We start from the raw sequence: 26,550 nt of genomic DNA on the forward strand, positions 1-26,550 counted from the left end.
GGGGTTAATACACCCTTGACCAGAGTGCTTCTGGAAAAGCAAATCACTTGTTGGCAGCAATGTATTTTGGGATATTTCATTTTATTGGAGCTAGTAACGTGTATTTCTGAATAACCTCACATGCAATGGATGTTTGCTTCATGTCTTCAACATTTGCATCGCGTTTTAATAACCCATAGCATTCCACTATGCACGGCTTTGCTGGAAGTTTAATATGGACTCGGAGAAATGTTCATCTTTCTGTCAGACAATTTCATGTTTCCTCAAATAAATCCTGCTGTGCTTTCCCCTGAAGCCATCAGTTCACAAGGAGTAAGTGCGTCAGCTTATACGGTAGGGTAGAAACCAACAACACGAGGCGGACTTGGAAAACCATATTTAATAATGTTACATATTAAACTTAATTTAAAGCTGTGAAATGAAGGCATTCGTCTCATTTAAATGCCAGACAGAATGAAGATATTTGTATCGGCACAAATCAAGTCTCAACATGCGTGTTCTGATAATGCATGCAGACATTATGTGTTAATTAAAAATGTTGTCATATTGATATTTCCAGCAATCAATCTCATATACAAATGACAAACATAAGAACCACAGGTAGCGGGTATACGACTGGAAGCCAGCTACTGTACGCAGTTTGTCAATATGTTTGCCGTGAACAGAAAAGGATCACCCGCAGTTGTTGATGCTAATATTATTATTACTACTGCTACTAAAATAATATTAAAAATAATAATAATAATATTAATATAATATCTCGTTTGATGATTTTCACATTGATTTGATTAATGCCTAACAAGACTGTTTTCTTTCAATGAAATCGCTATTATAATTCTGAAGTGATTTTACAAAAAACACAGCTTGAACAAGAAACCCCAAAGTATAACAAAGTAGATACTGTTATTTACAGAGCCGGCCTTAGGCATAGGCAAACTAGGCAAATGCCTAGGGCATTTGGTATGCTTAGGGGCACCAGCAGCTTCTGCTGATTAAAATGATATGCGGCATGCCTATATTCTGTGTGTATTCCTGGAAATCACTGTAATGTAACTTTTCGTATGCAGATACAGCCGCAGTCACACACAGAATATAGGCATGCTGCATATAATTTTAATCAGCAGAAGCTGCTTGTGCATCCTTGCCACATAGTAATGCAAATAAGATGCATTTTCATAAACAAAAGGCGCCCGACGTTAGCAGAGCTGCCAGCTGACTCATGCCAGGCATCTCTTGCAGAACCAGCGGTGATGCTAGGGGGCACCAGCCAAAATCTTGCCTAGGGCATCATATTGGTTAGGGCCGGCTCTGGTTATTTACAAACCACAAAATCTGTAAATCTGTATAACCACGCTGCTCTCTTGTTCAGATGCTGTCATTTGTCCGCTACTTGTACTTAAGTGACTTGAGTACACTGATATCACAGGCTTTGGAACCACTCCTGATAAAGTATTATGTGCCACATTCTGTGAGTAGATGTATCAAAACAAGAAATATTGGGGGTCATTCCAAGTTGATAGCACGTAGCTACTTTTTGCAGCCCGTGTGATCAACTAGAAGCCGCCTATGGGGAGGGATTTTTTGCATAGCAAGGCTGCGATCGCTTGTGCAGCCCTGCTATGCAAAAAAAGTTTTGTGCAGAACAAGACCAGGGTATAAGTTACTTACCCTGTGCGATGAATCCAGCGTTGATGGTCCCGGAAGTGATGTCAGACATCCGCCCTCCAAACGCCTGGACATGCCTGCGTTCGCCGCACCACTCCCAGAAAACGGTCAGTTGACACCCCGGAACGCCTTCCTCCTGTCAATCTTCTTGCGGTTATTGCTGCGACCACTTTCTTCGTTAGCGGCGTCGCTGCCTGGCGACGGCCGTCGCTGGGCAACAATGCTCCTGCGCGATGCGGCCGCAGCACATGCACAGTTCCGACCCAATCGCATGTTTGAAGCAGTTTATTACAGTCATGGAATTGTGAATTCCTGGAGATGTGCAAATGAATGGGGTAATATGCATTCCAAAGGGATAAACACCAATCTCTGGGACTTCTAAGATGGTAAAGAAACCTTTAGGGGAGCCTCAAGGCACTGGTGAGGAATTTCTGGTACTGTGTCCAGGGTTAAATTTTAAAACTGTATAGTTTAGGACAGACATTCGTAATCTTGGTCCTCAAGGCACACTTACATTGCTGGTTTTAGTTATATCCAGGCTTCAGCCCAAATGTTTAAATCCATATAACTGAGGTGCTAATTAAGTGACCTGTGCTCAAGCATAGATATCACAGGATGCATCGGCATCCCACCAGTTTACATGCCAGCAGTCATGTGACTGATGCCGGAATTCCTACACCACTTGAGACACCAGCGCCGAAACACCAACCGCCGGAATGCTGAAGGTGAGTGTTAGGGCCCAGGGGGGTGTGTTAGGTTTAGGCATTAGGAGGTGGTTAGCTGTAGCCGCTACCCCCCCCCCCATTCCCGAGGGTTAGTCCTTGCCACCACCACCCAATGGGTAGTGTTATGGTAGGGTGAAGTAGAGGGGTGAAATACTTACCCCCTGTCCCAGTGTGGGAATTTGTGAGTGGAGAGCCCAGGGGCGCTGCAATGGAAAGGACAAATGGAGTTATTATGTCACTGACAACACTGCTCTGAGCAAGGCTCCATTCATTGAGGTAATAAGGGTTTCAATAGATAATTCACACATCCCATCAAGACAGGGGTGGATTAACCGCTAGGCATCCCAGGCACCCACTTAGGGCCCGGTGAGTGTCAGGGGCAGCCTATGGGGGAGTGTATTTTAGCATAGCAGGGCTGCGATCGCTTGTGCAGCCCTGCTATGCTAAAAAAGTTTTGTGCAGAACAAGACTAGCCCTGAACCTACTTACCCAGTGCGACGGATCCAGCGATGAAGGTCCTGGCTGTGACGTCAGACATCCACCCTCCAAACGCCTGGACACGCCTGCGTTCGCCTTACCACAGCAGGGAAAAGGTGAGTAGACACCCTGATCCTCCTTCCCGCTGTCACTCTTCTTGCGATCGATTTCTTTGGTCCTGGCGTCATTGCCCGGTGATTGCCATCGCTGGGCAACAACGCACGTGCGCAATGCGGGCACCACACAGCCGCAGTTCTGACCCATTCACACTGCAGCGAAGAACCGCTGTGTGCGAACGGGTCAGAATGACTCCCATTGATCAGACAGCTGCCGCTGGGAGCCGGCCCCAGCTCACACCCACACACTGCTCTATCAGTCACAGCTATCCTTCCTCCTCTCCTGCATAGTGTGCCACTGTGGAGGAGCAGCATATAGCGTTCCTCTTAGGAGGGAGCCAGAGTAGGACAAATTCTATCAAATTCATTGACTTAATGAATCAGCCAGAAGTTGTTCAGCAGTACTGTCTTTCACTGGTACTGTATAACATGAATTTGGCTCATTCTGTGTGGTGTAATGTGAATTTCGGCTCATACAGTACTCTGTGGTATAATGTGAATTTCGGCTTATACCATGTGGTGTAATGTGAATTTCAGCTCATACCATGTGGTATAATTTGAATTTCTCTCATACTTTGTGGTGTAATATGAAATTGGCTCATACCGTGTGGAATAATGTGAATTTCGGCACATACCGTGTGGCGTAATGTGAATTTCGGCTCATACCATGTGGTGTAATGTGAATTTCAGCCCATGTGGTGTAATGTAAACTTGGCTCATACCATGTGGCGTAATGTGAATTTTGGCTCACAACATGTGGCGTAATGTGTATTTTGGATCATACAGTGTGGTGTACTGTGAATTTGGCTCATACCGTGTGGCGTATTGTGAATTTCAGCTCATACCATGTGGCGTAATGTGAATTTCGGCTCATACCATGTGGCATAATGTGAATTTGGGCTCATACTGTGTGGCGTAATGTGAATTTTGGCTCATACCATGTGGCGTAATGTGAATTTGGCTCATACCGTGTAGCGTTATGTGAATTTCGGCTCATGCTGTGTGGTGTAATGTGAATTTCAGCTCATACTGTGTGGTGTAATGTGAATTTTGGCTCATACCGTGTGGCGCAATATGTATTTTCGGCTCATACCATGTGGAATAATGTGAATTTTGGCTCATACTGTGTGGCATAATGTGAATTTGGCTCACACCGTGTAGCGTAATGTGAATTTCGGCTCATACCATGTGGCGTAATGTGAATTGGCAAACGCAGGATTTCTAGAGGGGGGTTTCCAAATGCAATCCACCGTCTCCCACTCTGTGGAAGATTGGAGCAAGTGCAGGAGTCTGGGATAGCAGCAGAAGAACCTAGTAACGACCTTGGATATTAATGTAAACCTTGATCTTTTTATACACTGGATATTGTATGGAATACAGTATTAATATCTAACACAATAGTATAGGCTGTAGCAAACATATTTAAATAATACATAAACACACAAACATAATAGAGCCTGAACAGCACTTTCTAAGCACACATTCTCCCACATCATAGTAAAGCTCCTGTCTCTTCTTCCTGGTAGCTACTCTCTGGTCCAGTGCACTGACTGAGGACTCAGATCCACACATGACAAACTAAGTAGAATAAGCTGATACCACTGGGCATATACAGCAGCTCTGCTCTGTCCCTTAAACTGCATGATGGGGCAGAAGCTCTAGTAATCGTTTTATATACTATTGCTATTGTTGTCATAATTTGAGCAACTGGCCAAGAGGAGGGGGGGTTTCTGGGCACCCGGAAAACCCCCCTGCGTTTGCCTATGCGTGCGGTGTGACATTATAGCGTCACATCGGGCAATGTAAACAACTAATTTTCATAGCAGTGTCATGGGCATGTCATTCATTTTACAAGTTGGCATATATGTGGGGGGGGCTACATCTATCTTGCCTTTGGGCGACTGGGATGAAGTTACACCACTGGTGCTATGGATTGTTTGAGGGATGGGGCCCGAAATCTGTATCTTGATTTGGGCCCCATGAGGTCTAAATCCACCTCTTCATCAAGCGTAACAAGCATATACATTCCTCCAAAGATTCGTCCACAGCCCACCCTGTTTCAACCCCTTTTCATTACCCTCCCCTTTCCTTGTCCCCTTCCTCCACTGTCTTTCTCATCCTGTCCTCCTATACTAGTATAACTTTTGTCATCTCTCATTCTGGACTTCCTCTCCCAATCTTTTTAACTTAGTTTGTTTCTATTTTCCATTATTTTAGCATGTATTATAGTTCCTGAGGAACTTACCTACTAGATGACCCATATGCTTGCAGCTACTGTAGCTCATTATAATGAAAGTGACAGGGTAGAGTACAAGATCTACTTTATAAATAAACCAGGGTTGCCTACCCTCCCACATCCTGTGGGAGAATCCTGGCTAACTGCAGAGTCTCCCGATGCTCGGAAAATTGCACAAAATTCCCGGATTCTTCACTGCCCTTTACTTATCTGGACTTATATAGTTCTTGGTGTCCAGCACTCCTAAACAGTAGTAGCAATGGCCCAGTTGCCCTCTGTACTGAATAAATGCCCGCTGAAAAAAGACAGTGGTACTCAGGGTCTTTTGAAGTGTTACAAGTATATTGTCAGATATCACGTCAAATAAGCCAATGTTATGAGGCCCATAGACCAAAGAGGATATGCAGGGGCTACGGGCCCCAGAACATTTGCTTATTTGATGTGACATGACAGTGTACATTTATTTGGCAACACAACAGGCAGTGCAATATTCACGCCCCCAGGCTCCCCCCTTCTCTATCTTTGCCTGTTGCCCCGATGCTGCCAGCACGCCACGCACCTTCTTTTGTGTGTGTGGGGGTTCACTACTGCTGGCGCCAGACTCCCGCCTCCGTTCTCCCCAGTCTGCAGCCTCTGATGTGTGCGTGTGATGTCACATGCACATGCGGCGTCATGACGTCACACGCACGATGTGCATCCTCAACCCGAAAGCGCCGGGAGTCTCTAGTGCTGCTGACACCTGACAGCAGGTCACTAGCTGTTAAGGGGAGCCAGAAGACAGTGGGAGCCAGCAGGGCTGGGAGTATCACTAGTGCTGCAGCCTGCACCAGAACTGGCCTCATTAGTGCCCCTACAGCCCCTAGCCACCCCTAGTTGCGGCCATGATTATATATTTAATATCTACACACTTTTTGTACACATATAATACAGGTCTGATTCTGATGCTCTGACACCTATTCAGGACTAGTGCTAAGGTATTTGACACCCTCTGCAAACTCTAAACTTGCACCCACCCACAAATATGCCCTCTTTACCTGTCTCTTTACAATGTTTCATATTTTAAAATGTAATAAGCAATATGTAAAATAAGTGATACATATACAGTAGTGTGTGTAGAGTTAGAAGGGTAAGGGTCCAATACTGTGTGTAGGGTTGTAAAATAAGTGTTAAGTATACAGTAGTGTGTGAAAGGTTAGGGGCTAAGGGTACAGTACTGTGTGTAGGGTTGAGGGTAAGGGACCAGTAGTGTGTGCAAGGTTAGGGGGTAAATGTACAGTAGTGTGCAGGGTTGGGGGGAGGGTACAGTAGTGTGTGCAAGGTTAGGGGTGAGGGTACTGTAGTGTGTGCAGGGTTGGGAGGAGGAAGGGTACAGTAGTGTGTGCAAAGTTAGGTGATAAGGACATAGTTTTCAGGGCAGAGTTAGGGGGGTAAGGGCACAGTAGTGTGTGCAGGATTGGGGGGGGGTGAGGGTACAGTACTATTTGAAAAGTTAGGGGTTAAGTGTACAGTAGTGTGTGCAAGGTTAGGGGGGAGGGTACAGTAGTGTGTGAAAGGTTAGGGGGGAGGGTACAGTAGTGTGTGCAAGGTTAGGTGATAAGGACATAGTTTGGGTGCAGGGTTAGGGGGTAAGGGTACAGTAATATGTGCAGTCTCAGGTGGATATGTGTATTGTAGTGTGTGCAAGGTTAGATGGTAAGGATATATTGTAGTTTTGGGTGCAGGGTTAGGGGGTAAGGGTACAGTAGTGAGTGAAGGGTTGGGGGTAAGGGTACAGTAGTGAGTGAAGGGTTGGGGGTAAGGGTACAGTATTGGTGGCAGGGTTAGGAGACAAGGCTACAGTATTGGGTAAAGTGTTGGGGGATAAAGACACAGTATTGGGTGCAGCGTTGGGGGGATAAGGACACACCAACATAAGAAGAAAGTTTATCATCATAGTGCCCCTGGCATTCTGTATGCCATACTGTTATGTTCTCAGTAAATAATATGCCCCCCCGGCACACACACACACACACACACACACACACACACACAAACAAACACATAGACTCATACCCGCTGCCCTCATAGCCTCATGCTGCCTCATAGCCTCACACATGCTGCCCCAATAGTCTCACACACACACACACACACACACACACACACACACACACACACTTCCCCATAGCTACACACACACACTGCCAAATAACCTCACACACTGCCTCCAAAACCTCAAACACAGCTGCATAGTCGCACACTGCCTCTCCAGCCCAGCCTCATCCTGCAATACATATCCCCACTGGGTGGTATTTATGTGACCGACAGTCACATGACCTCCTCCACCAGCCCGACGGGTCACTATCCCGACGGTCGGCATGCCGACCAACAGGGACTATTTCCACTCGTGGGTGTCCACGACACCCATAGAGTGGGAATAGAACCCGTGGCGACCGCAGCGTGGCGAGCGCAGCGTGGCGAGCGCAGCGTGGCGACCGCAGCGAGCCCGCAAGGGGCTTGCTGTACTCGCCCCTCCCCGCCGGGATCCCGGCATCGGTATGCTGCCGGGATCCCGGCGTTCTACACACTGGAGTTGCAATCCAAATTTTGATCTGATTGTCCGTTTGGGTGTTATCATTCATGTAACGCAAGCCACGCATTGGTAATGATGTCATTATGTCAACCCCCTGTTCATCCCCTTAGTGGAGGTTTATTAAAATTCTAATTAAATAGTTTTCCTATTTCCCACCTGCAGAATACCTATGTTACATTTCAGCTCCCTAACACATCATGAAGTAAGAGAATTAGTGATGAGTCAGGAAGTGAGTGAATGAGTGAGTGAGTGAGTGAGTGCTTTCGCATTTATATATATAGATTATTTGCAAGTCCAAACCTTCCTGATAATACAGTTATTCACCCAGAGATTACAGTTCAGTACTCTTAAAATCCCATGTCCTTGTCCCCAAGAAATTTAAGGGTAATGTGTCAATATTTTTCCCTTTTAAATCCAGGATGATGTTGTTTAATCAGGAACAGTATTCATGATTTCACTAGTTTTATGATTATAGCAATCAATCATGATAATGTAACTTTAATAGTAATAAGCACCGGCTGATAAAGACTTCACCAATTCTGCACTGAAACTTGGTTAAACTGACTCACGCGTTTCGACACCAACTTGTGATTTCCTCTGAGTCATATATAAGTTTGTACAGTATCTTTCAATTTATTAATCACAGCTAAGAAGTCCTTGATTGCAGAGTCCATGGTACAGACTATCACTTCACAATCCTCTGTTGCTTCATTGTGACCTGTTGCACTTCAGCCAAATGTCAGCGGTTCTTTACTGTATGTACAGAAGACAAAAAAAAATCCATTACAACACAAATCCTTCACATTTAAAAAAAAATTATACAGGTTGAGTATCCCATATCCAAATATTCCGAAATACGGAATATTCCGAAATACGGACTTTTTTGAGTGAGAGTGAGATTGTGAAACCTTTGTTTTCTGATGGCTCAATGTACACAAACTTTGTTTAATACACAAAGTTATTAAAAATATTGTATTAAATGACCTTCAGGCTGTGAGTATAAGGTGTATATGAAACATAAATGAATTGTGTGAATGTAGACACACTTTGTTTAATGCACAAAGTTATAAAAAATATTGGCTAAAATGACCTTCAGGCTGTGTGTATAAGGTGTATATGAAACATAAATGCATTCTGTGCTTAGATTTAGGTCCCATCACCATGATATCTCATTATGGTATGCAATTATTCCAAAATACAGAAAAATCCGATATCCAAAATACCTCTGGTCCCAGGTATTTTGGATTAGGGAGACTCAACCTGTAATATGAAACTAAATAAAGACAGTATACGGCTTTTGTGGAGGCATTTAACATACTGATCGAAACTACTGACTGTAAACATGATGGCATCAGGGGCATAGCCAGAACTTTGTGGGCCCCATAGCAACATTTTGTGGGGCCCCTGCTTCTACAGAGACAAGCAGCAGTTGTTACTTTTATGCCCCATAATAGTGCCCTATTTCTTTTTCTGAACCATAGTGGTGCTTTAATTAATGTTATGCCCCATAGTAGTTCTTTAGTTTATTTTATTAATCATAGTAGTGCCCTAGTTCACATTATGCCCCACATTGTAGGGCCAACAGTGCACATTACACATCACAGTACCTAAAGCACATTAGGACATGCAGTGCCCCTAGTTCATATTATGCCACAGTATAGTGCCTCCATTTCATACTGTGCCACATTACAGTGCCCCAGCTCATATTATGTAACATTATAATACCCTCCTGTCAATTTTATACCACATTACATTGAGCAAGTCCAGGGGCATAACTAGATATACTGTAGACACCATGGCAAAAGTTTGTAAGGTCCCTTATGTACTACCCAGTGGTGAAAAATGTATATAACATATGTAACTTTGACAAGCAAGATGGTCCCCATAGCAGCTGCACTCCCTGCACCTATGGTAGCTACACCCTGTATATAACACATGTAACTGTGACAGGGAAGGATGTCCCCTCTCAGCTCAGGGCCCCATAGCAGCTGCACTCCCTGCACCTATGGTAGCTACGCCCCTGTATATAACACATGTAACTGTGACAGGGAAAGTGGGCCCCTCTCAGCTCTGGGCCCCATAGCAGCTGCACTCCCTGCACCTATGGTAGCTACACCCTTGGATGGCATTTACCTATTAACAACTGCTGAATGATTTTATGTTGTTAATATTGATAAGTCTATAAACATTAAACTTGACACCTTCGTCTGCAGTGTATACATTTATAAGTACTTAGTTGCTCTGTAAACATATTGTTTTATGACTAAATGCCCTCTATAACATTATTCTCAACATGTATTCAAGTTCTAGCCTAATTTAAAACATACAAATAGCTTGAGCTTCTCATTCTTTTCCTAATAGTCCTTTAGAAAATATAAAGTAAAAGACGAATGAAAAGAGAGTGAGGAAACAAAGCATAAGGCAGAGAGAACAAGCACAAAGAATGTCATAGATTGTTAAACTCTTCTAAAGTGTCTCTTGTATTCATTATTCTTCTAGCTAGTTAATGTCAACAGTCTCCGACTCAACAGGGATAAAGACAGGTGGGGTGTAGAATGAATCATATAAAGCATTCAAAGACAAGTCTGTCTCATATATCTCCCGAACTCTGTATATATACAATAAACAAAACAGTATATTTCTGTGCTTTTTCTACTGAGAGACTAACCAAGGAAATATGTTACATTCAATGGACATATTTACTGTGTTAGCATAAGGCTAGACGACTGCTGGACATTAAGAATAGGGGATGCCACTGACTGAGTTATAGTGTTTAAAATAGTAAGATTGAAGTGTCTGTTGTAGTCAGACTGAAGGATCTTGTCCTGTCTCCTCTCCAATAAGGGAATTTAACAAATGTGTTTCTGTAGTTGTTTTTGAAAAATAGTGTTACTTAATTGCAACACCAAATGTTGCAACTTACAAGTCTCTTTAATATTTTTGAATGAATTGTTTTAATAGTTGTTTTTTAATGCAAAAAAAGCAGACAATTAAGAGCGTGATTTAGAGGTGGGCAATAGGCGTCCAACTGACACTCGCAACGTCTACATGAAGATGGCATGATTATGATTAGAACTGTTAGTCAAGTCCATCCAATTATACTTTTAGAACCAAACTAATAATTGTAACTTTTCCATTTTCTTTATTTTAAAAAATGCAAAAATTTTCAATTTACATTATGTGTTACATTAAATATAAAATGGTGGTGACATCAGGGTTGTCTGTACTGTGTCACTAATGTATTTTTTACTGATTTATTACAAAAACATGACTGCATCTTCTGGCAATGAATGTACGTGACAGATACAAAAAATGTAACCCATAAAAAACAAGACACTTTGGGACAGATGTATTAAGCCTGGAGAAGGCATAAAGACGTGATAAAGTGGTGATAAGTGCAAGGTCATAATGCACCAGCCAATCAGCTCCTAACTGTCATTTTTCAAATCCGTAATGATTGGCTGGTGCGTTTATCACTTTGCGCTTATCACTGGTTTATCACTTCTTTATACCTTCTACAGGTTTATACATCTGCCCAATGGAGTGGTAAAACTCCCTTTGTATCTCATTGTACCATGAACTTATTTCTAAATTGTCCCTCTCCACATCAACTTTATTTTAAATCTTATTTCTCGGGACAATAGAAGTCATGTGATTGGGCCTGTCCCATAATGAGGCTGAACTGCTCTGATCCACCATTCCATTCCATTTCCGAGTTTCGAACCTTAAAGCGGAGAGTAACATCTTCCGTCAATCTGACTTTGATGTACTTCTAATAGTGTGGCACTGCAAAGCTTTATGTGCAAAACAATTATTACTTCTCTGTCTAGCACATTATGGGATTAATTAAATGAGCAGTGTTGCAGGGGCGATAGTGAGTATGTGCCATGTGAGTGCATTTACACAACAGCAACAGCCCCCTAAAAGTCCCCTACACTGCTCCCATATCACCAGTACATTATGCAACATTAGTTTGTGGTCATATAGGAGTGCGCATTAACATGCACAAATTCAGTCTACTGTATGAATAGGTTTTGTGAGCTCTGATCATCACCTATGTATTGCCCCAGAACAATCAATATGGCATTGCTCTTAATTGAATTAAGACTATAGATTCACAGTTACAAAATCAATATATGACATTTGCTGGTTGGCAGAATCTATAGTAAATGCAGTTGCTGGAAATAGTAAAAATGATTGTTCCTGACATCCTTCAAACTCTTTCTTGACTGACAATTAGCCTATATAGAACACCTATTTAAATACAGTAGATGCATTTTCCAAGCACCTTTTAACCTGTTAAAACCCACAATATGAAAATTTATATTTTCAATATATTTATTGATAAATTTACTCTAAACATCAATATGCCAATATTTTTAAAAATCAGACCTCAGTTACAAAATTATTAAGTGCCATAGCCTATTAGCCATGTAAATTTTTTTGGCCCCCCCAAAAAATGGTCTAATATTGCGATTTAAGCACTATGCTGATTATCGAGCTATACTATTAAAGCCCTTTTTTGGGCCCCCAAAAAATTACCTGGGAAGACGACGCATGGTCACTAGAGAGCAAAATGTGCCAGAGTCTTTTCTTTTAATGTACGGTGGGCATCTTCCTGACATTGTGACTGGGAAGATGGCACCGGCCAGCAGTAAGTATATTTGGGGAGGCAGACCGGGGCCCTAATGGGCCCCTTCAGCAGCCCAGGCATGGGTAAATAATTGCTATTACCCCCTCTCAGCCCCACTGCTTAAGGCACGCAAAGCATAATCCCCGATAAGTGTTGCCTTCGGGGGATAATTGTGCCGGCATCACAGCTAATAGGATAGCCCTGGGGGAATATATTAGCAGTAGTAAATTTCTGCTGCTAATTGGATATCCCCTTTTGTGTCCTATGTATAAGACACTGGGTCTATATGTCAACAAATATTTATAAATAGTTGTTGTTTTTTGCACCAATGTATGTCATATTAATAGGACAATGGGTCTTAGGTTAAATGATGGGTGCAAACATGATCAGAAGTGACGGGTTTTACAACCTCGTGCTTCGTAAATAAATCTCCATGTTGTATGCTCTATAAATTTACTACTCAAAATAAAGGAAGTGGACAGTCTATCCCAAAATAACTAGATAACCTATTCATTATATATTCATGTATTTGACCATTTAGTATAATCTCAGAGTGATCTCACTCCAAAACCATTTTCTAAACTGTATTATTATGTAAAATTAGAGAGTGTTAGTTTAAAAAATAAATACATTGCTGCATTTTAATTTGGCTAAAGGCAAAATAATTTAATTATTTGGATAATGTTGGCTTTATAGCTAAATAATAAATAACATTGTGGACATCATTTATAGCAAGCAGTAATTTTGTGGGCAGAAAGTGGACGTTAGCCTATAGCCACAAAAATGCGACTTAATGTATTTATTTTGTGTTCCAAATATATATTTTTAAATATCTTTTTATTGAAATATGATGTAGTGTTACAAGTATAAGAAAATGTTCTTGAAGCAAATTACACAAAAATACAGAAAAAGGTAGGATGAGAAGAAAAATCTGTCCTAAAACCAAAGTGGGAAGTACTATTTATGAGAAATGTAATACATATAGAGGCAATACTGTATGTGAAGAAGTTGACAGTGGTGAAGAACACAACTAAGTCAAAGTACTAACTACAAGCAACAAAATGTCATTCCACTTTTCTAATCTTCCTGATCCAAATAAACATGACCATCTCTGGTGTGAAGAGCCTCTTTCACAGGGGACAAAGCCCTTAGAGGCTGGGATGAACAATAAACCTTGGTAGAACAAGTGTTTGACCAGGTTCGATCTGCAGGTCATCCTACAACAGTATGGAGCTGGAAAGCAACTGTGGCAGGCAGAACTGAGCTGCATGATCCCTGTGAGCAGCAGGATGTAGAATGATCTGCAGCTTTGGCACTGTGAAACAGTAAGCAATCAGCGAAATATGATGAAGAAACTGTCCCAGAGGGGCACAAGGAGAAGAGGGCACTGCTCAGTTCTCTGAGAAGGGCAACACTGCGGTCAGTGTTATCGACTGGCCAACACCACAACAGCAGCTAGAGGTACCAGTGACACCACAGAGCAGAAGGGCATCAGGCATCACTTGGAAAGCAAGGCTGTGGAGCATCAAGCTGCACACCAGACCGACTGTTAGGCAAGGAAGGAGAAGAAAGGAAGCTGCAACAGCCCCATATGGCAGCATGGCCAGCGGATCCACCAGACGCAGTATACCAGCAGGTTAGTCCAAAGAGCCCGTCCAGAACAGCATGAGCAGGGCAGACAAGAGTTTAACTCACCTGGACCTTAAATGTGACTTTAACAGGGTTGGACAACAAGCCGGGCAGCCACAAGAGGACTCATCGGAAGTACACTGAACACGAGCTGACTGTCATGGATTTTGAGCTCAAGTCTCGGAGTTCAGTTACAAATCGGCCACTCTAGGTGCCCTGCCTAAAGGAAGTCATGTCTAAAATATTTTAAAGTGCACTCAAGTTGGTCAGAGTATTGGTTGAATGTCTTTCAAATGCATTTCTTTTGTTAAACAAAAAATCTGTACAGACTGAAGCAATTTAGCTTCAAATTTGTCATGCTTTATTTGAATACATTGCCGGGATGCATCAAATATTGCATGCAATACCAGAGTTTGCGAGCTCTCCTCCAATTGCCCTTTGATATATATCTGTGATACAAAAATAATGTGAAAAGTATATGTAAAGACACCTGTTTTCACATTATTTTAGCAAAAATAATATTGATAAATATGATCCTATGGGTCTAATTAATCAGGTAGCAATCTTACAAAATTGAAGCTTTTGGGCAAATTGCATTGTCAGATTACTAATGAACAATCAGCTAAGCAACAATCAGGATTTTAGGTGGATTTTTAAAGGTGTTGCCTTAAATGAAATGGCCAGTTTGTAAATAAATGGAAAATTTGTAGAAAATCGATAATTTTGAATAATTGCTTCTTAATACATCAGTTACTGTAAGTTTGATCAAGATTGAGCTAAATATTATTCATTTTTTATTTACCAGGTAATCAGGTAGAAATGCATTTATGCTTCTCCAAGTTTCCGTATAGAAAAAGAAAACAGTCTACAGTACTTGATTCACTGGGGTAAATTTACTAAGGTGGGAGTTTTTTAGAACTGGTGATGTTGCCAATAGGAACCAATCAGATTCTATCTATTATCATCTAGAAGCACATAAATAAATGTTAAGTATACTGTGATCTGATTGGTTGATATAGGCAACATCACCAGGTCTAAAAAAATCCTCCCTTAGAAAATTTACCCCACTGTCTTCAAATATGTTGTATTATATTGCAGGATACTGTCAAAGAAAACCTGTTACCACTTTTGAAGTATTAATGGGTGGGGGTTATTGGAATCTAGCATGATAAGATTGTTCGCTCAATATATTGAAAATCCTTTCGTGTGCAGTAATCTTTAGATTACGAGCCAGCTGTATGAGTGTTTTCTTCAAAACAGCATCATCTTGTCTCAACCATTATGAGTTTCAGCCTCAAGAACGAGCTCAATACAAAACGCAGGACTGAAGACCTAGACAGCATCTTCGCCACAGAGGTAGCCTTTAATGACTCCGAACGAACCTGGGAAGATGATCTCATCAAGCTGAAATACACGCTACAGAGACAAGCTAGAACCAATTGGGACCTAACGAGCTTAAGAATTATTGTAAACAGAAAATTACACCCAGAGGTTTAAGACCGAAATTATTCCCCTCCTTTGATTTGCACACAGATGCTCTAAGGCAGGAATGGGAGAATAGCCTACTCAAATGCTCACACGAATTAATGCAGATACTCATTAAACACAACAACTTGGTCCTAGAAGGTTGCACTAGGGAAATCAAAAAGTTGAGTAAGGCATTGGAAAAGTGGGAACAGGATACTAATTTCCAAACGTCCTTTGAAAAGTTGAAAAAGGAATTAGATGCCTATGATAATACCATCATTGAACGAAAGAAAAATAAATTTTCCAGGGATAAAAGAGACTTCAACGTAGGAAGGATTTTCAAGTGGACAAGACCTTCAAGGCGTGAGAATCCCTCGACTCACCAAGGAACCCCCTCTTCCTCTGAGGTGGAACTATCCAGCTCTGAGGACCTAGAAGAATACAATCCAGATCGGAGGAATCACTCATCCACAAGAATCCAACAAGCCTCATCAGCTCATTTTTTAGATCAAACCAGCCGATCACGGGGCCGCTTAAAACAAGGAAAAGAAAAACACGAAGAAGCAAGAAGAAGGGGAAGAGGAAGATGGGGCTCCCCCTCACCAAACCGATACCCCATACGGAGGAATCGGAAGCAATACTGAAATCTGATCGTCTTCAAATAATCAATCTTTCCACCCACATCCTCTCAAATATGCACAAAGAAGTTCTGGAGAAAGGACTCACATTTTCGCCAACAAAGAAATTTGACAGGTTTCAATGGCAGACAGACCTCAATCTCTTTGGACGCAAACTTCTACTCACCAAATTCTATGCCAATCAAGAGTATCACAGAGACAATGAAACAACTTCCTCTACAATAGGCATTGGATCCCCTGAGGAATTAGAAGCACTTAACAGCTTGGAAGAACTACTTGATTCGGCAACTACAAAGAGAACTCATACACAACGACATATCTGTAGAAAAAAATCCACGTTTTTTCCGAATGATACAATTTGACCAGAGGTAAGAACGTTTATCAATTTGGTATCTAAAGATCTAGATAAACTTTACATAAGAAAAAGGAGGTTCAGAACCACAGGAAACCTGTCTCCTTAGGCCAGACATGCCCTCAAAGAAATAAATTCCTGACAAGACATAATTATTAAACAGTCGGACAAAGGAGGCAATGTGGTCCTCTGACCGAAAGAGATGTACGAAAAAGAGGCGAAAAGGCAGCTCAACGATACCAACTGCTACAGTAAGAGCCTGTTTGATCCAACACAAAATCTGACAGTACAGTATATGAGGATTATCGAAGAAGCCAGGCATCTGGGGACGATCACACAAGCAGAATATGACTATCTCAAAATTCAAAACCCCAGAGTGCCAACCTTCTATTTGTTACCCAAGGTGCACAAAAACTTACAGAAGCCACCTGGACGTCCCATAATTTCAGGGAATGGAGGATTACTCGAGAAGGCTTGCACATTTCTAGAGATCCATCTGAAAGAATTTGTGACCAATCTACCTTCTTACACCCGGGATACAACAGATGTATTAAGAAAAATCGAAAACATATTCATGGAGGACACACATTTGCTGGTAAGCCTTGATGTAGAAGCTCTCTATACAAGCATTGATCATGACCTGGGTATCAAAGCAGTTAGACATTTCCTAGAGACCAGTGGATTGGATGACTTACATGAATTCCTCCTAACCCTCCTAGACTTTGCCCTACGCAAAAATTACTTCACGTTCAATAATCTCTTCTACACCCAGGAAAGGGGTACAGCTATGGGGGCGGCTTGTGCCCCCACGTATGCCAACCTCTTCCTGGGTTGGTGGGAGCAGGAAGTCGTCTTTCATGAAGACCAAGATCATTTCACACAACACATTATCCTTTGGACTCGTTATATTGATGACATTCTCATGATTTGGGAGGGGTCGCAAGAAGAACTGTCTCAATTCTTACTATTTCTGAACAATAACAACTTGAATCTCAGATTTACACATGAACAGAGTACGGAGAGCATCTCCTTCTTAGATCTGAGGATATACAAGGGAAGAGACACCATACTTGTCACAGAACTATACAGAAAGAAAACTGCTACAAACACCCTCCTACATCAACAAAGTTCCCACTTTCCATCCACCATTCAAAACATCCTCAAAGGGGAATTTCTAGTAAAGAAGATTACCAGGAGAAATGCAAAGATCTCACAAATAGACTCAAAGAATGAGGGTACAGCTCAAGACTCATTAAAAAATCCAAAAAATCGCTTCAAGAAACTCAGAGAGAGTCACTAATATTCCAATAAAAACTTCCTGACAAAGAGGACAATGTTCTTAGATTCGTGGGTACATTCTGTGAAGAATGGAGAGACATCAAAGGAATCCTCCAAAGACATTGGCCAGTATTACTGTCAGACAATGACCTAGCGATGAGATTAAACAATACAATTGATATGAGCTGGAAACGCTCGCCTAACCTGGCAGATCATTTGGTTCAGAGCCATTATACATCACAACCTACAAGAAACCCTACTATCACGGGGTCCTATCCCTGTGGAGAATGCAAGGCCTGTTCTCCTATCTCCAGAAGCTCAGAAATAGTTGACAAATTCAACAATAAAATAAAAATCATGAACTTTTTCAATTGTAAAAGTACCAACTTGGTCTACTGTCTCACCTGCCCCTGTGACAAAAAATATGTGGGTATGACTACCCGCATGCTCAAGCAAAGGGCTCTTAAGTATATTGGATCAGTTAGAAATGCCAAAACAGACCAACAGAAATTTAAACAATTAACTACAGTGGCAAAACACTTTTTCCAATACCATGCGGGCTCACTCAAGGAACTCAAAATATTTGGTCTCCAACAGATCAAACTAGGTATCAGGGGTGGCAATATAACAAGAGCCCTGCTAAAGAAAGAAAGTGAATGGACATTTAAACTTGGAACAATAGCCCCTAATGGTCTCAATGAATATATCAATTACAGTGTTTTTCTGGAATAATCACCTGACTCTCAATTTATAACCTCATTTTTCCTTTCTCGTCTTCTTCCTCAACTAAATAGGGAACAAGCTGTTTTAGGAATTTCCTTATAACGCCATGTTTATTATTACCTTTGTAATATATTTTCTCTCCACCTCTTTCCACTTACACAATGTTTTCTTTCTTTCTTTCTTTCTTTCTTTCTTTCTTTCTTTCTTTCTTTCTTTCTTTCCTTCTTTCTTTCTTTCTTTCTTTCTTTCTTTCTTTCTTTCTTTCTTTTCTTTTTATAATAATTTGTAGCACACGGATCATTTCTTCACACAATAGCTCTTTCATACCACCAAAACACTTCGCTCCTAATACACTCTTTTCAATTTCCATTTTCAACTGTCCCCTTCCCAGTCCCTTTCCTTTCCCCACACACTTTTTCCTTTCCTATCCCCCCCATTCCACACACATCATTCACCATGCAAGAGTTTTCACATCTTCTCCATTCATCATACACTCCCAGTCTTTCCTTCTCTCCAACCCTACCCCCTTTCCCCCCCTTTTCCCTTCTCTTACCCCCTTCCCCATCCTCCCCTTCCTATCTCTCTCCTTTTTCTCCTTTTTTCTTTCCCTTTTTTTCCCCACATCCCCCTTCCCCCCTTAGACAACCCTCCTCCTCCCCCCTCCCGCCACATTCTACTTCCCCGTCACGGCGAGGCTTGACCCCCCTTTTTTTCCCATCATCTTTTCATTTATCCACTCATTATAGCACCTCCAGTTTAGTTCATTTATGATATTCACCACTCTAGCCCTGTCCCCACCCACTCTCACACACCTGACTCCCCCACATACTTTCATGTCCAATTCACACTCCATTTTTAATCTACTCACTTCACAACACTACATTTCCCCCATAGTCCCTATTCTTACAAGCACCACCCTCAATACTATTATTCCAACCTATGCACCATCCTTCATTGGTCCGGAGAGAAAACATGTCCTTATGCTCCTCCTAATGTTAATTATGCAAATGTCAGTAAATAGTTTCAATATACTCATTAATATCATCATTATACTTACCTTCACTTTTACACGTCATTTCATTGTCTATGAGCATAGCTTCCTTTCATCCCTTACTCCATATTCATTTCCTTCATTTTATTCATTCATTTATCTCAAACACTTATTCCTTGTCACAACTGAGGGCTGGGGACCGTGACTGGGAGCCTCAGTTGTAGGGGCTGATGGGTACTTAAATTTAGGAGGAGCTATGTGACTCCTGGACATACGTATTGACAGCAGCAAAGAATGCCCGAGGGCGTGACCACGACAACTGGGAATTCCTTAAGTGCTTTTATTAAATAAAAAGTCAAATAACGTGCAAAAGAATAATATAAAGTCACACATGATAATTAAGTTCACAATCGGTGAAGGCCAGTAACCTGGAATATGGAAGAAAGTCCTGTAAACAATAAATGAGGCTGGGGTTCACTGGAAGATGAGGAATGAAACTGGAGTACGCAGGAACTGAAGAATGAAGGATGATTACTGCAAAGCAAAAGTTCAAACACAGGAATCCAAAGTAGGCTGTAGGGGTTAACACTGGAGAGTCGGGTTACACAGGCAGAGTGTAATCACCAGGGAAGTCAGGCTGATCTGCAGAATGGAATTGCAGGAGAAAATCTGTAGTGAAGCTTGTATGCTGGAATCACAGATGACAATGAAAGCACTGACGATCTTTTGGGAGCTGGGACCGGATATTTATACCTGCTGCATAGCAGGGATTGGCTGAGCAATTATGACAAGGCTCCAGCACCGTGGATAGGAGGAATAATGTCATGTGACTGGAGTCTAACATGGCTGCGCCCATGAACAAACAAAGAAGGGGAATTAAGTACTATAGGGAAGGTGCAACACTTGCGATGTAGGCCGCAGTAGCAGAATAACATGCGCCCAGTGACGCGCGGCGGTCAGCGAGACAGGAGTGGCAGCAGAGGCCCATGGAGGACGTACATCCAGATAGAAAATGGTGTCTCAGTATCCGGATTGTGACAGTACCCCCCCTTTTAGGAGTGGCCCCAGGACACTTCTTAAGTTTACCTGGCCATCTGGAATGGAACTTCTGGATGAAGACTTGTGCCAACTTGGAAGTGGGGAATCCATGACAGAATCCATCGAGGGATGAGACCACGGACGATGAGGATCAGGCAAGGAAACCAGTTGCCTAGTGGGTAACTGGCGGGATACTTTGTGCTGGGCACATTTCGGGCAGGAGGCCACAAATTCAGCAATGTCCTTCTTTAGGGTCGGCCACCAATTTGACCTGGAGACGAATTTTAAGGTCTTGCGTATGCCCGCGTGTCCGGCAAAGCGAGAGGAATGTGCCCGATGCAAGAGCTTCTTCCTGAAAGCCGGCTTCACAAAATTTTTCCCTGGCGGGGGCATAGAGTCCATACTCACTGCGGAGAACGCCACTGGATCAACAATACAATGCTTGTCAGTAGACTCAGACTCATTTTCTTGCTCCCGAGAGCGGGAAAGAGCATCAGCCTTGTGATTCGGTGACCCTGGACAAAACTATAGCCTGGAGTCTTGGCACAGAGGAGACGGGACATCAGAAGACTTGTAGGAGGATATGCGAACTGGAAGCCCTTTTTGGAGACAGGTCTCTGAGCAGGAAGGACCCCATGCCAGGATACGGGTCGACTTCCAATCAACTTGAGGATTATGCAGACGTAGCCATGGAAGGCCTAGGACCACAGGATGGGTGGCCCTGGGGATAACCTGGAAAGAAATCAACTCTGTATGCTGGTCCCCTACCTTCAGACGGATAGGTAGGGTCTTGGAGGTAATCACCGCCTCAGGAATCCTACTGCCGTCCACGGCAGTTAGAGATATCGGTGATGACAGTCTCTCAGTGGGAAGAGACCACTGCTTAACGAACTTCTCTGTAATAAAGTTTCCGGCTGCTCCAGAATCCAATAAGGCAGTGAGATTCTTTGTACGCGGAGCCACCTGCAGAGAAACTGAGAGATTGCAGTTACTTGGGAATGGAAAGAAATTTGTCACTCCTAGCTGACCTTCTCCTTGGAGGGCTAGGACTTGAGGTTGTCCCGGACGCTTGGGACAGGACTTGATAATGTGAGAAGATTCGGCACAATACAAACAGAGATGCTCAGCGAGACGTCTACTACGCTCTGCCTGAGATAAACGAGAGCGACCTATCTGCATAGGTTCCTCCAGAGACGGAGATGGCTGACGAGGAATGGAAACAGTAGGAATCCTGGGAAATGTGGATCTTCCTCGTTCAACAGCCCTTTCACGGAACCGTAAATCGACCTTAGTGCAGAGGGAAATGAGCTCGTTTAAAGTTAAAGGCAAGTCTCTAGCAGCGAGCTCATCTTTGATACGCTCGGATAGCCCTCCCCAGAAGGCTGCATAAAGAGCGTCATCATTCCAGGAGACTTCAGATGCCAAGGTCTGGAATTGCACCAAATACTGACCGACAGTTCGCGTCCCCTGACGCAGTCGAAGGATCTCTGAGGAAGCTGATGTCACTCGACCTGGCTCATCGAAAATTCGTCTGAACGTTGCCACGAAGTTAGCATAGGATGACAACAGGACATCAGACCTTTCCCATATAGGTGAGGCCCAATCTAGAGCGGCACCAGTGAGTAGAGAAATAAGGTATGCCACCTTAATGCGGTCAGTAGGGAAACTGCTGGGTTGCAATTCAAATTGGATCTCGCACTGGTTTAGGAAACCCCTGCAGGCTTTAGGGGATCCATCATATTTAGCAGGAGTCGGCAAGTGAAGATAGGGAACAGGAACAGGTACGGTGGGTGGGGACACCACCGGAGGCGCTGGAGTCGGCACACTGGACGCCCCTGATACACGGAGGGCCGCTTGAATTTCATCCAGCCGGGTGGAGAGGTCCTGGAGACAGTGACCAACATGACCTACAGCAGCCTCCTGACGTTCAAGGCGGGTTGCCAGTTCTTGTATCAGCCTAAGCGCTTGAGCCTGGTCTCCGGCTGGATCCATTGGGTCAGTGCTTACTGTCACAACTGAGGGCTGGGGACCGTGACTGGGAGCCTCAGTTGTAGGGGCTGACGGGTACTTAAATTTAGGAGGAGCTATGTGACTCCTGGACATACGTATTGACAGCAGCAAAGAATGCCCGAGGGCGTGACCACGACAACTGGGAATTCCTTAAGTGCTTTTATTAAATAAAAAGTCAAATAACGTGCAAAAGAATAATATAAAGTCACACGTGATAATTACGTTCACAATCGGTGAAGGCCAGTAACCTGGAATATGGAAGAAAGTCCTGTAAACAATAAATGAGGCTGGGGTTCACTGGAAGATGAGGAATGAAACTGGAGTACGCAGGAACTGAAGAATGAAGGATGATTACTGCAAAGCAAAAGTTCAAACACAGGAATCCAAAGTAGGCTGTAGGGGTTAACACTGGAGAGTCGGGTTACACAGGCAGAGTGTAATCACCAGGGAAGTCAGGCTGATCTGCAGAATGGAATTGCAGGAGAAAATCTGTAGTGAAGCTTGTATGCTGGAATCACAGATGACAATGAAAGCACTGACGATCTTTTGGGAGCTGGGACCGGATATTTATACCTGCTGCATAGCAGGGATTGGCTGAGCAATTATGACAAGGCTCCAGCACCGTGGAAAGGAGGAATAATGTCATGTGACTGGAGTCTAACATGGCTGCGCCCATGAACAAACAAAGAAGGGGAATTAAGTACTATAGGGAAGGTGCAACACTTGCGATGTAGGCCGCAGTAGCAGAATAACATGCGCCCAGTGACGCGCGGCGGTCAGCGAGACAGGAGTGGCAGCAGAGGCCCATGGAGGACGTACATCCAGATAGAAAATGGTGTCTCAGTATCCGGATCGTGACATTCCAAGAGCAGCGCATAATCATGCTATTGAAATACACCTATCACTTGCAGTATTAATTACTACTCACACCTTCATAGCAACACACCTTTACTAGTCTTGCATTTTACTTTACTTTATCATTATTATTATTATTATTATTTTTTATAGCAGCATCAGCGAAGGGCATCACTCAGATACGTCACATCTGTTTTGCATTGTATGTAATTGATTCATTGTCTCAGTACTTTCAGTTTTAGTATTAGTATTATTTTCCGTAGGTTCCGATTTCAGTCGCCCATTGGTCTTTCAATATGTCTATCATGTCTCCCCACAAGGAGATTGGCCAAAGCTCCTGTTAAGAGATGCACACGGAGGGCTCACAGATCAGACGATCATGTGAACAAGCTCCTCCCAGCGAAACGCGTGTCACTTCCGGTCCGGCACCCGACTTCCGGAACCTCCGCAACGGGGCTCCGACGGGCGGACTCCTCTCCGGCATCGCAGCAAGTATAGCACCGCTCTCCGCAGCGGGCATTAGCTCCCTGGTCAGGTCACCTCCCTGTGTACACAGCGCAGGTACAGGGGAGAAGTTGCCTCCATTCTGTGCATGCTGTACCAACAGGACTGTTTCCCTAGCAACAAGCTTGCCGGGAACAACACCTGCCTGACGGTTTCCTTGGTTACTCTATACACACACATGGTAATCACCCAGTACAGGGAAACCACTTATCAGCTGTTATTTATTAATTCCTTGGACACTGTACACATACACAGGGTATTTACCCAGTACAGGGAAACATTTGTCAGCTGCTTATTGGTGCATTAATTAATCAGTTAATCAATTAATAATAATTTTTTCAAATTTTTTCTAATTTCTTCTAATATCAGTGCCACCAATATAGTCAGGTATTTATTTGACCACATGAATCCTGGCTGCAGGAGAGCTTTTGCTGAAATAAGTGTTTATCTTTAGACAGTCTGTCTTCATCAATTAAGATAATTATTTAAATACAACATTATTTTCTTCTAACAGACAGACAGCTGCTTTTTATGTGCTGGATTCTATGTGAATTTTTCATGTGTTATATGGGTCAGCATTTCTGCAACATATGTAACAATTCATCACTGTGATAATTAGTGAAATACTATTGTATTTTCTTGCAACAGACGGACAGCTGCCTATGCAACTTTGGTGCTGTATTCTATGTGAATTTTCATGTTGCTATATGATTTCTCTGCAACAGACAGACAACTGCCCAGGCAGCTTGTGTGCTGGAATCTATGTGAATATCATTATTCAGCATAGGATATTACTGCAATATTTTTCCAATAATTTTGCTATATTTCTAGAATTCATTTTCAATTGTTATTTCCACATCACCTACTCAGGTGCTATTATTTGTGGCATATTTTGCATGTGCTCTCACCACAATTCCTGTGTGGGTGATCTCCCATGGGAGAGAAATTAACCTCTCCGTTCTTTTGAGACTTCTTCTCACCCATTTAGAACATTGGTTTCCCCTAAAGCTACCTTTGGGGCGACTACTTGGCCATTGATAACGTCATTCTTTGGATCATTTTGTCTCAAATTTGCTTTACTAGCAGCCATCGCCCATGCTGACAGGTATCTACTTGACTCTCTACAGTCATACCATGCTGGACATGCCCGATCTCGTCTGATCTTGGAAGCCAAGCAGCATTGGGCCTGGTCAGTACCAGAAAGGGTGACCCTCTGGGAATACCGGGTGCTGTAGTAATAAGGAACATACCTTCCGCTGATCAGCAAATTCCACCACAAGTAAAAATTTGTGCAGTGTATTCACCACAGCTGACTAGTCCAATAGGAGTCCGGATTCGTCAAAGCCGGTTTTCTTTTATCTCTCTTATGAATATACAGGTGTATATCAAATCATAAGTTGATAGAGATAACAAGAATTTCATATTTTCGCTCTTGACAAACGTCGAACATTAATACTCGCTCATAACCCAGTGGGTGTACAGATAAACTTTCTGCCACCCACTTTACATCAAGTGAGTGACATATCACCTTATCGTCATTGAATACATGTTGTTTAATACTTGTTTTAACAAATTTTGCAGATTCATAGCAATATTTTCATTATTTATTTTATCGTCTGTCTAAAAATTTAAAAGTTAAGTTTTATTTATTTTTCCCATACATTGTAATAGTTTCATATTTTCACCTATCAGTTAATTTAATTAAAGTGTGCCCCAGAGAGAAATAATAAACAGCCCTTTTGTTTGCTTCTCTGCAAAACCACCCTCCACTTTTGAAGTATTGTATTAAAGCATTTCTTGACTAGAACATTATTTATAAGTATTCTTCTAATATAGCTGATCAAATTTCTCCCAATTTCCATGCAGTCAATTAGTAGTAGAAGAATTGTTTCAGACTGTCTCTGTTTCTTTCATTTCTTATTGCTGAAATGAGAAATCATTCAGTAGATGACTGCTGTCAATTTTTTAACTAGGGGTGAACTAGGAGTGAAGCAACTGTTGGGAATGTGTATTCAGTTTTGTGGTGAGCAGAGTACTGTACACACCAATGTTTATTGTGTAGGCAATGACCAGTCCAGTTATCTTATCCAGGATCTGTGGTTTATTGTGGCACAAGTGAATGTACAGCCATACATACAGCAACAGCTCCACTCTGTCCCTCAAACTGCATGTTATGGTGACAGCTATAGTAATCATATTTCGGTCATAATTTGAGCTGCTGGCCAAGAGGATGGTTGGTTTCCGGGCAACCGGAAACCCCCCAATGTTTGCCTATGCAAGGAGGTTTTGTCAGTATCGGACTGGGAATGGGGGATGCAGTGGTAGGGACCCATGCTTAGAGGCCTACATCGCGGGTCTCCTCCTCTCTGGCAGCCAGTAGACTCCGGCATAATGTATAATATATGGGTGCAGTGTGGGTGCAGTGTGTGCGGTGTGACCCAGGGGCCAGTGTGCACCGCACACACTGCACCCATTATAGAAACGCCTATGCTTAGAGGCTTGCTAACCATTAGAAAGTACATGGTCTGGGCCTCTTGATAAATACAATATGTATAGTAAATTCTGCTAGAGCATGCATGATAATGTATCAGAATAATAACACCAATGCACTGTAGAAAATACACCACAGTCCTGTGCAGTCTAG

The 26,550-nt window shown here is 42.7% G+C and overlaps 1 long non-coding RNA gene and 1 pseudogene across 1 annotated transcript in view; one reads left to right on the forward strand and one right to left on the reverse strand.

Annotated features, from left to right (window-relative positions):
- Nucleotides 1-361: 361 nt before the first annotated feature.
- The window catches only part of LOC134980463 (uncharacterized), a 120,299-nt gene continuing 94,110 nt past the window's right edge, over nucleotides 362-26,550 (reverse strand). The window contains exon 2 of the long non-coding RNA XR_010190401.1: nucleotides 362-8,541. This is a non-coding gene — a long non-coding RNA (uncharacterized LOC134980463). The remainder of the gene's footprint in view (nucleotides 8,542-26,550) is intronic.
- On the forward strand, nucleotides 25,026-25,144 carry LOC134981817 (5S ribosomal RNA; annotated as a pseudogene).

The sequence above is a fragment of the Pseudophryne corroboree genome, chromosome 12 (genome assembly GCF_028390025.1).
Source record: "Pseudophryne corroboree isolate aPseCor3 chromosome 12, aPseCor3.hap2, whole genome shotgun sequence".
NCBI lineage: Eukaryota > Metazoa > Chordata > Amphibia > Anura > Myobatrachidae > Pseudophryne > Pseudophryne corroboree.